Here is a 14,102-nt window from a genome sequence, read left to right as displayed (position 1 = left end):
GAGGGAGGGAGGAAGAGAGAGAGAGAGAAGAAAAGAGAGGATAAATACGGACTTTTCCACAATTTTCCCTTTTAAAAATAGCAACATACACTCCAGAGGTGGATGTGATTTTTGATAACAGATGCAGTCAAAGAACACTATTAAAAATCACATTGTATGTCTAACTGACCACGCGGTGATGAGCTGCTTCGCCCACCGTTTGACTCAAATTACCATGGGAACAAGCTGCATCTTCAGAGAGGTGCTTTGGGAAAAGGGCTCCGGCAGCCTGTAGCTTCTGCCTCAGCCCTGCCCTCCCCCAGGAAGGTGAGAAAGGGCTGAGCTGAGCCCTTCGTTGAGTTATTCACCCAGGGTCTCAATTCCAGCCCCCAGTGTCTAAAGGTCAGGACACTTTGGGATCCTTTTATCATTTGGTGCAGGATCCGCAGGAAGATACATCTGATTTTAGTCTTTCTCTTCCTTTAGCACCTAAGAATCCAAGCTTAAAATGGACCATCCTTCCTCCTGACCCCGCCCAGCCCCCAGCTGTCCTTTCCCCCTCTTCACAACACTGAACCCCAGACCCTTACGCCTCAGGATGCCCTCCAGAGGAGCTGGGCCAGCCCGTGCCCCTGACCCCCTGTAACAAGGCTCTCCCCGATTAGAGCAGTTTCCAAGAGTTGGCTGCATATGAGATGCACCTGGAGGGGAAACCTTCCATGCTCATGCCCGAGCCAGACCTGCAGACCCGATAAAGCAGGAGGTCCAGGGGCGGGGACTGGGCCTCAGTTATTTGTAAAGGCTGCCTGGGGACTCTCATTCTGTGGTCCCTGAGGATGACGGCTGCTGTGATGAATGACTCGTACTTAATTCTCACCCCAGCACACCCTGCTCCAGACCCTGGTCCCTCCCTGCCCGCATCTCAGTGAAGAGCACAGACATGCCACGAACAAGGCATCTCTCCGGGGCCCTCCTGTTTCCACCTCTGCATCCCTCTCTAGGTGATAAAAGTCCACAGGGCCAGGGGCTGTGTTTATTTCGTTCACCCAGCACGACACCTGCCACTTAGCGAGGCCTCGGCATTTTCTATTGGTACAAATCATTGAGTGAAGGAGGACTTTGATAAGAAGCCATACTAGTAACCTTGAAGCACTGGATCTTAGACAGAGACGAGTTTCTGGATTCCCAAGTTGAATGGGTCAGCTGCTTGGAACAGAGCCCCTGGGAGGCTCATGTTTGCACGAGCCAGCCGAACAGGACTCTGCTCTCCAGGCCTGAGTCTTTGGTTGGAGTCTGTGGTCGCCATGATTGCTCCTTGGCTTGACAGCCATCGGAGGTCCTGGAGGGACCACATCTGGGACTCTCAGAGGTGCTTGTACCCCCATGGTGTCACAGCCACTGGGCATTTGCTTTCTCACCTACCGTATCCACTATGTCACCTACGAGGTCCTCTCTACTGTGTCACCCATGAAGGCAGTGGCTCTCAGCTCTGGCCGCCCACTGGAATCACCTGGGAGGCTCTGAAACGTCCCGTGCCTGGATTGCTGCAGATCGTTATGTGGGAGCCTCTGGGTGGGGCTCAGGCATCTGTAGCTATTAAAGCTCATCCAGGTGACTCCAAGGCGGTGCCTAAGGCTGAGACCTGCTGGGCTCAGATGAGACCCAGACATGGGGACGTTTCAGAGCTCCCCCAGCTTGATGTAATTGCCAGGCAAGGCTGTGAGACTGGCTACAAAGTAAGGGTCCCTGTGTCCTGCTGGTTTCTAGGTAATGCATTTGGTAAGCATTTACTATGTGCCAATCACTGTTCACATGTGAATTAACTCATTTAATTTTCACAACTGGAAAGGCTCTGATATGGGTGCTAGTCCCCGTGCTGCTTTGTACTGGCTATTTAAGCTCTTTGGACCTCAGTTTTCTCATCCATAACATGAGAACAATACTATCTACCTTACTGGACACTGAAATAATTAAGTACGTTGATTTATGTCAAGTGCTGGCAAATGGTAGGTCTCCAGTAAATGTTAGTTCCTTTTCCCGGGTTTCAAATATAAAACTGAAGTCCGGATCTCAGAGACACAACGTGACATGAATTAAGGGAAGATATAAAAGTATCACAAAGTGACCCTTGCCTCAGGAAACAGAAGGTGGCCCCCAAAGTTCAGTTAGTGAGAACCAGAAAACTCGGATCCCAGTTAGAAAATTAGCAACTGTTTTGAGCTATCTTAAAGACACTCCCACGACCTAAATTCATAGGTAGGATCATTTACTCTATAAAAGGATCCAGTCTTTTAAACACAGACACCGGTGAACATTGTCCGCAGGGTGAGGAGTTGGGGGAAGAGGTGATTTCATTTCAGTCCTTTTCCTGCGGGGTCTTTAGTTGCTAGTGTTGAGGTTGTTTTGTTGCTGTTGTTATTGTTCCTGTTTTAGTCATTTTTCTTGCATTCAAGACTGTTTCCTTTTCAGTCTCTCTGGAGATTTATACAGACCACAAGAACAACATTGGTCCACTCTAGTGAACAAAATATCAATTTTGAATGCGACATTTTGAATTTATGAAAACTTTGAACTGGACTTAACTGGAGATTTATGTTTCAGTTATTAATGGAGCAGAGACTCAAAATGTCCTTTGTCAGAGCTAGTGTGTGGAGAAGCAGAACTTACCTCCAGTCTTGTGGGGTCTGACTCACTCTGGCTGGGTGTTGGGGAAAATGCCCCAGAAGGCACGTGTCCTGCGTGGAGGATGAAGACCCTCAGGCTTGAGAAGTTAAGTAGCTGGGCTGAAGCCCAAGTTCAGGTCCAGTGACAACGAGTGCGGGCTTCTTTATTAAGAGGACATTGTCTCTCAGGCCTGAGGGGCTCTGAGTCTGGAGAGGCTGCTGGGGCGTGTGGCCCCTCGTAGAGAACAGATCCTCTTTACCGGGCAGGCGACGGGTCTGGGGTCCCGGTGAGCTCAGGTCCCAGGAGGGTCATAGCCAGGGAGGTCCAAGGGGCTGTGTATTGTCATGGTCTAGCACTTGGCCTCTGGTCACACTGCTTGAGTGTGCGTTCTCCTTGCACCTTTTCTACTTTGCTTGGCATATACAGTGTGTGTGCCCAAGGAAGGGCAGCTTTTCTGATTACCTGAAGTCAATCCAGGAGTCTTGTACGGGCACCTGCTGTGTGTCATGGTCAGGGCACTGGAGGCTCAGAAATGGACAGGACAGACACGGTCTCTGCTCTCATGGAAAGTGGCCAGAAAGCCGGGTGGGGAACACTGGTTAAATAAGTAACTATAAGGCTGGTGAGCGTTATGAGGGGGAAGAGGTGTATGCTGCGTGTTTTATAGTTCTGGCATCCAGGGCAGACCTCCGGGAGGCAGGGACGTTTGAGAGGAGACGGGAAGGATGGGCTGCGCTTGGTACGTCGAGGAGGCCGGACCTCCAGGAGCCCAGAGCCCCATGCGGGCAGAAGCCGGCGCTGGGCCTGCATTCAGCGGAGGGCAGGGAGGACGGGGGCCCCCAGCAGCAGCAGTTTGGGCCCAGCTGGGGCCTCTGTCCTCAGAAAAGTTCATACCCCACACGGAGCTGTCCCTCCACAGCACCCACCCGCTCCATGAGGCTTCCATGCCCCTGCTGGCGAGACTGTCAGTTGTCTGTGTTTCCTGCCGCTGCCCACGAAGCAAGGGAGTTTTCTCTTTTACGGATGATGGTGTTCCATGCGATGCGGCAGCCCTGGCAGGCACTTTCCTGAGTTTGTGCGTTTCTTGTGGGCAGGCTGTCTGCATTTTTAATCTTTGAAAAGACTCTTCAGAGAGTTTACTGTCTAGGGGAGGGGCTCGTGGGCCTCGGTTCAGGAAGCTCTGAGGGGCCTTCCAGGTGTGTGTGTGTGTGTGTGTGTGTGAGAGAGAGAGAGAGAGAGAGAGAGAGAGAGAAGGAAAACACAGCCAATAATCGTGCCCGTGCTTCGTCGTGGGCACGACCTGCTTTAATTGTTGGAGGGTCTGGCATCAGAGGAGATACCAGAGGCCAATGTCTCTTCAAACGGATGTTGCAGTTCAAAATCATAGCAGCCCTGGGGTCTGGCAGGGCTCCTCCTGCAGTTCTTTCCAAGACATGTGACTGAACTGGGCCCATTTCCTCCCTCGCCTGGCGCTGCGATTGCCCGGTGACAGTGGACTGGGGTCTGATGCAAAAGAGGGAGCCCCCGAAGACCAAGAGAGACCCCGGAGTGAAGGAGAGGACGCTTTGGAGCCTCCTCTCTGGGCCTCAGTTTCCTCACCTGTAAACAAAGAATAATAGGACCCATTGCAGATACTTGCTTTTGTTACCGCATTAAGTTGTATGGACGCTGCCAGGCCAAGGCTTTCTGCCTCAGGGCGGGAGGGTTCTTTTTTTTTTTTTTTTTTTCTGTTCGGGTTCCAGTAGGCGAATAACAAAACTGAAGCTGAGAGCAACTCGGCACAAGCTGTATTCAGTGGCCAAAGACTGGAGAAGCGGGAACTAAGTTCACCATCAACCTCTCACCCACATCGGGAGAGGGATTTAATTTTAAAGTCTAAAGGCAAAGGGAGCAGGGGTGAGGCTGATGATGGGGAGGCCTATGCATTAATCTACGGGGAAGGGGCGGGGCTTTTGGGGGAGTGGGGTGCCACCTCCTTTTCATCCTTTTTTTGGTCCTTAATGTGTGGCCAGGGCCACCGGTAGGTGTGTCATTTAATATGCTAATGTAATAAAATCACTGTATAATGAGACCTCCAGCAAGTTCTGCTGGAGGTCAGATTCATCACCATCTTGATCCCAGCTGCTTCCATGTGGGTTTTTTGTTTGTTTGTTTCTTTGTTTGTTTGTAGTTTCCTTTCTTATCTCTGGACCCTTTAGCTTAAAGATTTATGTTCACTCTTGGTAAAGGGTGGGGGAGGTTGATGGGTTTTGAGCAAAGGCCTGGAGCAGCTCTGGCACCACTTTGAAGATGAAATGAGTTAATACACGTAAAGTGCTCAGAAAAGGGCAGGCACTTATCAATGGCTTGATAAGTGCTATTATTATTGCTGCTACTGCTGTTGTTGTTTGGCTGTAGTTGTCGCCAACTTTTCTTTTTCCTCTCCTTGCTATTAATACTCTCAAGCCTGTGGAGGGTGGTCAGTGGCCTTCATCTGAGCAGGCCCAGCCCTGGAAGGCCAGGTCAGGTGGGGAGGATCCTCTAGACTCAGCCCTCTCTGGACCTCTAATGACAACACCACATAGCCTCCAACACCCTCCAAGCCCAGAACAGAAGACCTGTGCACCCTTGAAGCACACCCCAGAGCTCAGCACTCAGGGGGTGTCTGCAGCACCAGGGACCGTCCATCCTCAGGGCGGCAGAGCCAGGGGAGCCCAGGAAATGGCCCTCGATGTCGGAGGAGACAGGAGATGAGCTGAATTTACACTTGCGTTTCTAAATTTCTGACGGCAAATTCTGTTTTGATTTATGCACCGGTGCTCTTAGCATCAGATTTAGCTCTCCTCCCTAACCCAGAACATTTGTGATTTACCGGTCGGAAAATGGATGGGTTTGCATCCTGAGACAGTCTTACAGCCTCTTCAATAAATTCTTCATCAGTGGCTCTAAGCTCTTAGCCACTTCCCTTGCATTTGGCTGCTCTGTGAATTATAGGTGAGTAAATCATATTTTATAGAGCTCCATTCCTGCAGATACAGTCTGCTCATTTGTCTCTCTGGAAAATACGGGCTTGTGCATTTTGTGAAAATTAGCAGAGGAGTGTGTCATCTCCTTGGCAGGTCAGACTTTCTTGCTGGACTCCCTCCTTCCCCAGGATGCTGGTGCCTTCTCCCCCCAACCCCTGCCCCATCACTCTGCATCTTGTCCCCTTGAGGCCCCTTCCAGCCGGCCTTCCTCCTCTTGCAACGGGTTGCCCTCCTAGCTCCAGTAGAAGCCTGCTTTGCAGCATTTCCTGGGAAGTGAATCCCAGCTTGAAGGGGCTTTGCCTCCTGCCTTTGAGATCAGCTGGCTCAGTGGGTAGCCACCTGGGTGCAGAGAGAACTCCTTCTCCTAAATACCTGCCAAGACCCGAACTTTCCAATACACACGAAGGGTAACTCACGCAGGATGTATCAGCTTCCAAGTAGAGGGCAAGAGCCATGCAATCTAGGTACCCCCTGTTCACTGCCTCTGCAAGCTTCCAATAAATAAAGCGCTTTCCCCCCAAGATTAGAAGGCTCCTGTGATTCATCTCCTCAGGCTTTTTGCCAAACAGGATGGGGTGGGGGTGGGTGACAATGTGGGGAGCCAGGGTCACCAACCTGGCAGGGTGAGATGGGAGTTGCATCTAGAAGTGCCACTGTGGCTACTACCTCTGCATATAATCACTTCGACCGCTCTTTAACTATTCTATCTTCTGCCAGAAGTAGTTGTTTAAAGAGTCTCAAGAAGGTGCAGTCACTCTAAATGCTGCATTGCTGTAAACAGCTCTGGAATCCTCTGAAAGCCTTAACCTTTTCCTAGACACCAAAATTGCTGTACAGGGAAATGCATTTGTACTGCACTTAATAACTGTAAAGTGTATTGATACGCATTCTCATGTGAGGTAGACAGGGAAGGAATTACTTTTTTTTTTCCTCATTTCTTCAATGAATTTGTGTTACTTTAATTAATTTCACCCCCTGTGTAATGTACAGATCTCAAGTGCACAGTTAGATGACTTTGGACAAATGCGTACAATAGTGGATCCCATACTCCTATCAAGTTCGGGAACACTCATCTCACCCCAGAAAGTCGCCTTGGGTTTCCCTTTGCAGGCAAGTGCTCATCTCCCCCACCCACAAGAAGCAACATGTAACACTGTAGATTGATTTTGGCTATTCCAGAGCTTCATAAAAATGGAATCATACAGGATGTACCCTTTTGTGCCTGGCTTCTTTTGTTCAGGATCATGTTTTTGAGATTCACGCTTGTTGTTAGGTGTATTAGTAGTTCTTTTTATTGCTGAGTTGTATTCTTTCCTATGGGGATCCTATAATTTGTTTACCCCTTAGATGGATATTTCTAGTTCTTGGCTATCAAGAATAAGCTGTTATAAACATTCTGTGCAGGTGTTTCTTGGTGCACATATGGTTTTTATTTCTCTTGGTATAATACCAAGGAATGGAATGCTGGGTTATAAGAGAGATATAGGTTTAATTTTTATAAGAAACTGCCAAAGAGCTTTCCAAAGTGACTTCATCATTTTACACTTCCACTACTTACGAATGAAAATTCTGTTTGGTCCACATTCTCACCATATTCTCTCAATATTTGGTGTTGTCAGACTTTTAAAATTTTAGCCATTTATAGTGGGTATAAGTAGTGCCATCCCACTGTGGTTTAATTTGCATTTCTCTGATTACTCATGATGTTGAACAGTTTTTCATGTGATTATTGACCATTTGTATGTCTTTGTTAAGTATCTGTCCAAGTCTTTGGTTTTTAAAAAAGTCTGAGTTCGTTTTTTAAAAATATTGAGTCACAAAAGATCGGCAGGCAGACTCTCAACCACTGCGCCACCAGGGAAGCCCCATAAAAGATTTTTAATAGATACTATGTACAGTTCATGTTGTGGCCTCTCTTGTTGCGGAGCACAGGCTCCGGATGCGCAGGCTCACGGGCCCAGCCGCTCCGTGGCATGTGGGATCTTCCCGGACTGAGGCATGAACCCGCGTCCCCTGCATCAGCAGGCGGACTCTCAACCACTGCGCCACCAGGGAAGCCCCATAAAAGATTTTTAATAGATACTATATACAGTTCATTAAGTATCTGTCCAAGTCTTTGGTTTTTAAAAAAGTCTGAGTTCGTTTTTTAAAAATATTGGGTCACAAAAGATTTTGTGTGTGTGTGTGTGTGGTACGCGGGCCTCTCACTGTTGTGGCCTCTCTCGTTGTGGAGCACAGGCTCCGGACGCGCAGGCTCAGTGGCCATGGCTCATGGGCCCAGCCGCTCTGAGGCATGTGGGATCCTCCCGGACCGGGGCACGAACCCGCGTCCCCTGCATCGGCAGGCAGACTCTCAACCACTGCGCCACCAGGGAAGCCCCATAAAAGATTTTTAATAGATACTATATACAGTTCATTGTCAGATATATGTGTTGAGAATATTTTCTCCAATCTATGGTACTTTTTTAGGACAAGTTTTTGATTTTGATGTAATTCAATTTTAAAATATCTTTGCTTATTCCCATGGTCATGATGGTAATCTTCCATGTTTTAGTCTAGAAGGTTTATAACTTTAGTATTTATACTTGGATCTGCAATCAACTTTGAATTAATTTTTATAAATGTCGTGGGGTAGGGATCAAGGTTGATTTGTTTTTCCTGCATGAATATCCAATTTAGCTCCATTTACTGAAAAAAAGGTCTTTCCCCATTGAGTTGCTTTGGTTCTTTTGTTAAAAATAAGTTGACCATATGTGTATCTGTCTATTCTTTTCTTTTCTTTCTTTTTTTTTTTTTTTTTAGGCCGCACTGTGCAGCATGCAGGATCTTAGTTCCCCCGACCAGGTATCGAGTCTGTGCCCCCTGCATTGAGAGTGCAGAGTCTTAACTACTGGACTTCCAGGGGAGTCCCTGTGTCTGTCTATTCTGTTTCATTGATCTGTTTGTTGATTTGTATGTAGATATCATATCATTATGATTCTGTAGCTTTATAGTATGTCATGAAATCAGGCAATATGCATCCTCCAACTTGTTCTTTCTAAAAATTGTTTTGGCTATTCTAGGTCCTTTATATTTCCACATAAATTATAGAATAATTTTCTCTTATACTTTCTAGCATAATATTTTATAGATTTCTACAATAAAAGATCTGCTGGATTACGGAGAATTGATATCTCAGTAATTTTGAGTCTTCCCACCCATGAGCCTGTTATTTCATTCTGTTTATTAAGGTCTACTCTGTCTCAGTAATGTTTGAAGATTTTAGTGTATAGGTCTTGTGCATCTTTTGTTAAGTTTATGTTGAAGTATTTTTATTTCAACAACTATTGTTAATGAAATTGTTATTCTTAAATTTCATTTTCAATTGTTTAATGTTAATATATAAAAATAAAAATTCCGCAGCGGAAGAGGCCACAACAGTGAGAGGCCCGCGTACCGCAAAAAAACAAAATAAAATAAAATAAAAATTTTTTTAAAAATAGATTGTTAAGTTTATGTTGAAGTATTTTTATTTCAACAACTATTGTTAATGAAATTGTTTTTCTTAAATTTCATTTTCAATTGTTTACTGTTAATATATAAAAATTTTTATATATTGACCTTTTATCCTGTGACCTCACTATTTATTTATTCTGGTAGCTTTTCTGAAGATTCCTTTGTATTTTCTATGTACATAATCCTGCTGTCTGCGAAATGAAAACAGTGTACGTTCCTCCTTTTCAATTTGTATGTCTTTTTTTTTTTTTTTCTGGCTTTATTCCATTAGCTAAGAGATCTCATTCAATACAAGGCTGAATAGAAATGCAGAGAGCAGATTTCTTTTTTTTTTTTTTAACCTGTTTCCAATCTTAGCAGAAGTGTTCAGTCTTTCACCAGTAAGTCTGAGGTTAAGCAGAGGTTTTCCACAGATGCCTTGTATCAGGCTAAGGAAGTCCCCTTCTATTCCTAGTTTGCTGAAAGTTTTCTCTTTTCTTTTTCTTTTTTTTCACCATGAATGGATGTTGAATATTGTCAAATGTTTTTTCTGCAATTATTTAATGAGTGTAGGATTTTTCTTTTATTCTGCTAACGTGGTGAATTACATTCTTGGTTATGCTAAATTAACATTGAATTTCTATGATAAACCCCACTTGGTCATGATGTATTATCATTTTGTATATTGCTAAATTCTATTTGCTAGTATTTTCTTAAAGATTTTGGTTTCTATGTTCACACGTAATATTTGGCTGATATTTTTCTTTTATGTAGCATAGTTTTCAGGCTTCAATAGCCACATAAGTTGAGTCAGGAAGTGTTTACTTCTTTATTTTCTGAAAAAGTTTGTGTAATATTGGTATTATTGCATTCTTAGATGCTTGATATAATTCATCAGTGAAATCACATGGGCATGAACTTTTCTTTGAGGGGAAGTTTTTAGTTACAAGTTCAATTTCTTTAGCAAATAAGGGAAAATTCAGATCTTCTGTTTCTTCTTATTTCTGTTTAATATTTGTATCTTTCAAGGTGTTTCATATAAGAAGTTAAATTTATTGGTATAAAATTTCCATAATATTCTTTTATTATTATTTTACCAGCTGTGAGGTTTGTAGTGGTGACTCTTCTTATATTCATGGGATTGACAATTTCCTTCTCTCTCATTAGTATAGCAATGGAGTTATCAATTTTATTAATATTTTTAGAAAATCAACTAATTGATTTCCTCTATTTGTTTTCACTTTCATTATTTTTGTTTCTTATCTTCCTTATCTTTTTCTTTCTACTTTCTTTCTGTTTAATTTGCTCTTCTCCCTAATACCTTAAGGTGGTATATTATATCATTGGTCTTAAATCTTTCTTCTTTTCTCACATAATCACTTCATGCTGTATATTAATATCTCTCTCTAAGAACTCCTTTGGTTGCATTCCACAGATTTTAATCCCGTGAGCCATGGCCGCTGAGCCTGCGCGTCCGGAGCCTGTGCTCCGCAACGGGAGAGGCCACGACAGTGAGAGGCCCGCGTACCGCAAAAAAAGAAAAGAAAAGAAAAGAAAAATTTTTTAAAAAATAGATTTTTATATATTGACCTTTTATCCTGTGACCTCACTATTTATTTATTCTGGTAGCTTTTCTGAAGATTCCTTTGTATTTTCTATGTACATAATCCTGCTGTCTGCGAAATGAAAACAGTGTACGTTCCTCCTTTTCAATTTATATGTCTTTCTTTTTTTTTTTCTGGCTTTATTCCATTAGCTAAGAGATCTCATTCAATACAAGGCTGAATAGAAATGCAGAGAGCAGATTTCTTTTTTTTTTTTTTTAACCTGTTTCCAATCTTAGCAGAAGTGTTCAATCTTTCACCAGTAAGTCTGAGGTTAAGCAGAGGTTTTCCACAGATGCCTTGTATCAGGCTAAGGAAGTCCCCTTCTATTCCTAGTTTGCTGAAAGTTTTCTCTTTTCTTTTTCTTTTTTTTCACCATGAATGGATGTTGAATATTGTCAAATGTTTTTTCTGCAATTATTTAATGAGTGTAGGATTTTTCTTTTATTCTGCTAACGTGGTGAATTACATTCTTGGTTATGCTAAATTAACATTGAATTTCTATGATAAACCCCACTTGGTCATGATGTATTATCATTTTGTATATTGCTAAATTCTATTTGCTAATATTTTCTTAAAGATTTTGGTTTCTATGTTCACACGTAATATTTGGCTGATATTTTTCTTTTATGTAGCATAGTTTTCAGGCTTCAATAGCCACATAAGTTGAGTCAGGAAGTGTTTACTTCTTTATTTTCTGAAAAAGTTTGTGTAATATTGGTATTATTGCATTCTTAGATGCTTGATATAATTCATCAGTGAAATCACATGGGCATGAACTTTTCTTTGAGGGGAAGTTTTTAGTTACAAGTTCAATTTCTTTAGCAAATAAGGGAAAATTCAGATCTTCTGTTTCTTCTTATTTCTGTTTAATATTTGTATCTTTCAAGGTGTTTCATATAAGAAGTTAAATTTATTGGTATAAAATTTCCATAATATTCTTTTATTATTATTTTACCAGCTGTGAGGTTTGTAGTGGTGACTCTTCTTATATTCATGGGATTGACAATTTCCTTCTCTCTCATTAGTATAGCAATGGAGTTATCAATTTTATTAATATTTTTAGAAAATCAACTAATTGATTTCCTCTATTTGTTTTCACTTTCATTATTTTTGTTTCTTATCTTCCTTATCTTTTTCTTTCTACTTTCTTTCTGTTTAATTTGCTCTTCTCCCTAATACCTTAAGGTGGTATATTATATCATTGGTCTTAAATCTTTCTTCTTTTCTCACATAATCACTTCATGCTGTATATTAATATCTCTCTCTAAGAACTCCTTTGGTTGCATTCCACAGATTTTAATATGTAGTATTTTTATTGTCATTCATTTAAAATATTTCTAATTCCCTTGTGATTTCTTCTTTGGCTCATAGAATATTTAGAAATATGTAGCTTCATTTCTAAATATTTGGAGATTTCTAAATTTATTGTTACTGATTTCTAATTTAATTCTATTGTAGTCAGAGAAGATGCTCATTATGATTTCATTATTTTATCATCTATCTTGGTAAATGTCCCATGTATTCTTGAAATGAATGTGTGTGGTGTTGGGTATTGTGTCTTTTAAATACCAGTTAAGTTGGTTGATATCCTTTTGCCTACTATTTCTATTATACATCTAACTATGATCATGGATTTTTCTATTCCTTTATTTTTTTATTCTGAATGCATTTTGAAGCTCTCTTACTAACAGCACATACATTGTCATGTCTTCTTGATGAATTGACCCTTTTATTATTATGAAATATATATTCCTCATTATCTCTGGTAATATTCCTTAAAGCCTATCTTGACATGTTAATATAGCTACTCAAACTTTCTTATAGTTAGTGTTTCCCTGGTATATCTTTCCCTTTCTTTTGCTTTTAACTTCTCTGTATCTTTATTTTTAAAGTGTTTATCTTATAAACAGCATATAGTTGAATCTTGTATTTTTATCCAGTCTCACAAGCTCTGCTTTTTAATTGAAATGTTTAGCCAACTCTGCTATTTGCTTTCTATTTGTCCCATCTGTTCTTTGGTCATTTGCTCTCATTTATTCCTTTCTTTTGAATTAATTGAATAATTTTTAGTATTCCAGTATAACTGCTCTATTGATTTTGAGTTTTGTAGTGGTTGCTCTAGAGATTAAAATAGGTATTCTTAAGTTATCATTTTTAGATAAAATTATACCATGTCGTGTAAAATGCAAAATCCTACAATAATATTCCATTTATTTCCATTCCATCCTCGTGCTATTTTTAACTACATTTTAATTCCAAATACATTGGGTTGGCCAAAAAAGTTCGTTGGGGTTTTTCCGTAACATAACCCCAACGAACTTTTTGGCCACCCTAATATTATAGGCCCTATAATATATTCTTAATACTTTTGTTTTAAAGAGTCAGTTGTCTTTAAAGAAATTAAGGAACAAAAAAGTTTACCATTACTTCTCTCTTTGTTCCTTTGTGTAGATTTTGTGATTCCATCTGATTTTATTTACCTTCACCAGATGAACCTCCTTTAATATTTCTGGTAATGCAGTATATTGATGAATTCTTTCAGTCTCTATTTAGTTTGCAAATGTTATAGTTTCACTTTGTAAAAAGCATATATTTACAGAAAATAGAATTCTAAGTTGATAGGTTTTTTCATCAGCATTTTAAAGATAGCATTCTATTTCCCATTACCCTTATTGTTCTCTATCAATGTATCTTTTATATCTTCCTGGTTAAAAAATTTTCTATCATTGGTGTTTAGAAATTTTACTTTCCCCAAAATGTAGTCTTCTTTTTGTTTATAATACTCGGGACTTTTTTACCTTGTTGGATTTGAACTTGGGTTGATATATTTCATCAAATTTGGAAAATTTTCCACCATTATATTTTCAGTATTTTTTTGCTCTAATATCTCTTGCCTCTCTTTCTGAGACTACAGTTACACATGTGTTAGAAATGTGTGTCAATTTCTTTTCTGAACGTCCATCTGTTTGCTTATTATGTCCACATTTTTCTTATAAATCCTTGAACAAATATGTTACAGTTGTTTTAAATTGCTTGTCTGCTAATCCCATTACTTGTGTCATCTATGTGTCTGTTTCTGTTGACTGTTTTTCTCCTAGTATTAGGTCATATTTCCTGCTTAGGTCATTTTTCTGGCTTTATTTGTCTAGTGATTTTTGAGTGTATGCTGTACATTGTGAATGTGATATCGTTGAGGGCCTGAATTATATTTCCTTCCTTTAAAGAAGGTTGCATATTTTTTTGGCTGACAGTTAATTTACTGACAGTGCAGCTTGATTTTAGACTTTGGTATGATGGGCAAAGAGTAGATAGGATAAGAAAGAGTAGCCCTTAATAATTTAGGACATAGCTTTTCTGGGGTCTTAACTGAATG

Source organism: Physeter macrocephalus, chromosome 12 (genome assembly GCF_002837175.3).
Source record: "Physeter macrocephalus isolate SW-GA chromosome 12, ASM283717v5, whole genome shotgun sequence".
NCBI lineage: Eukaryota > Metazoa > Chordata > Mammalia > Artiodactyla > Physeteridae > Physeter > Physeter macrocephalus.
Note: the sequence above shows the minus strand (reverse complement) of the source record.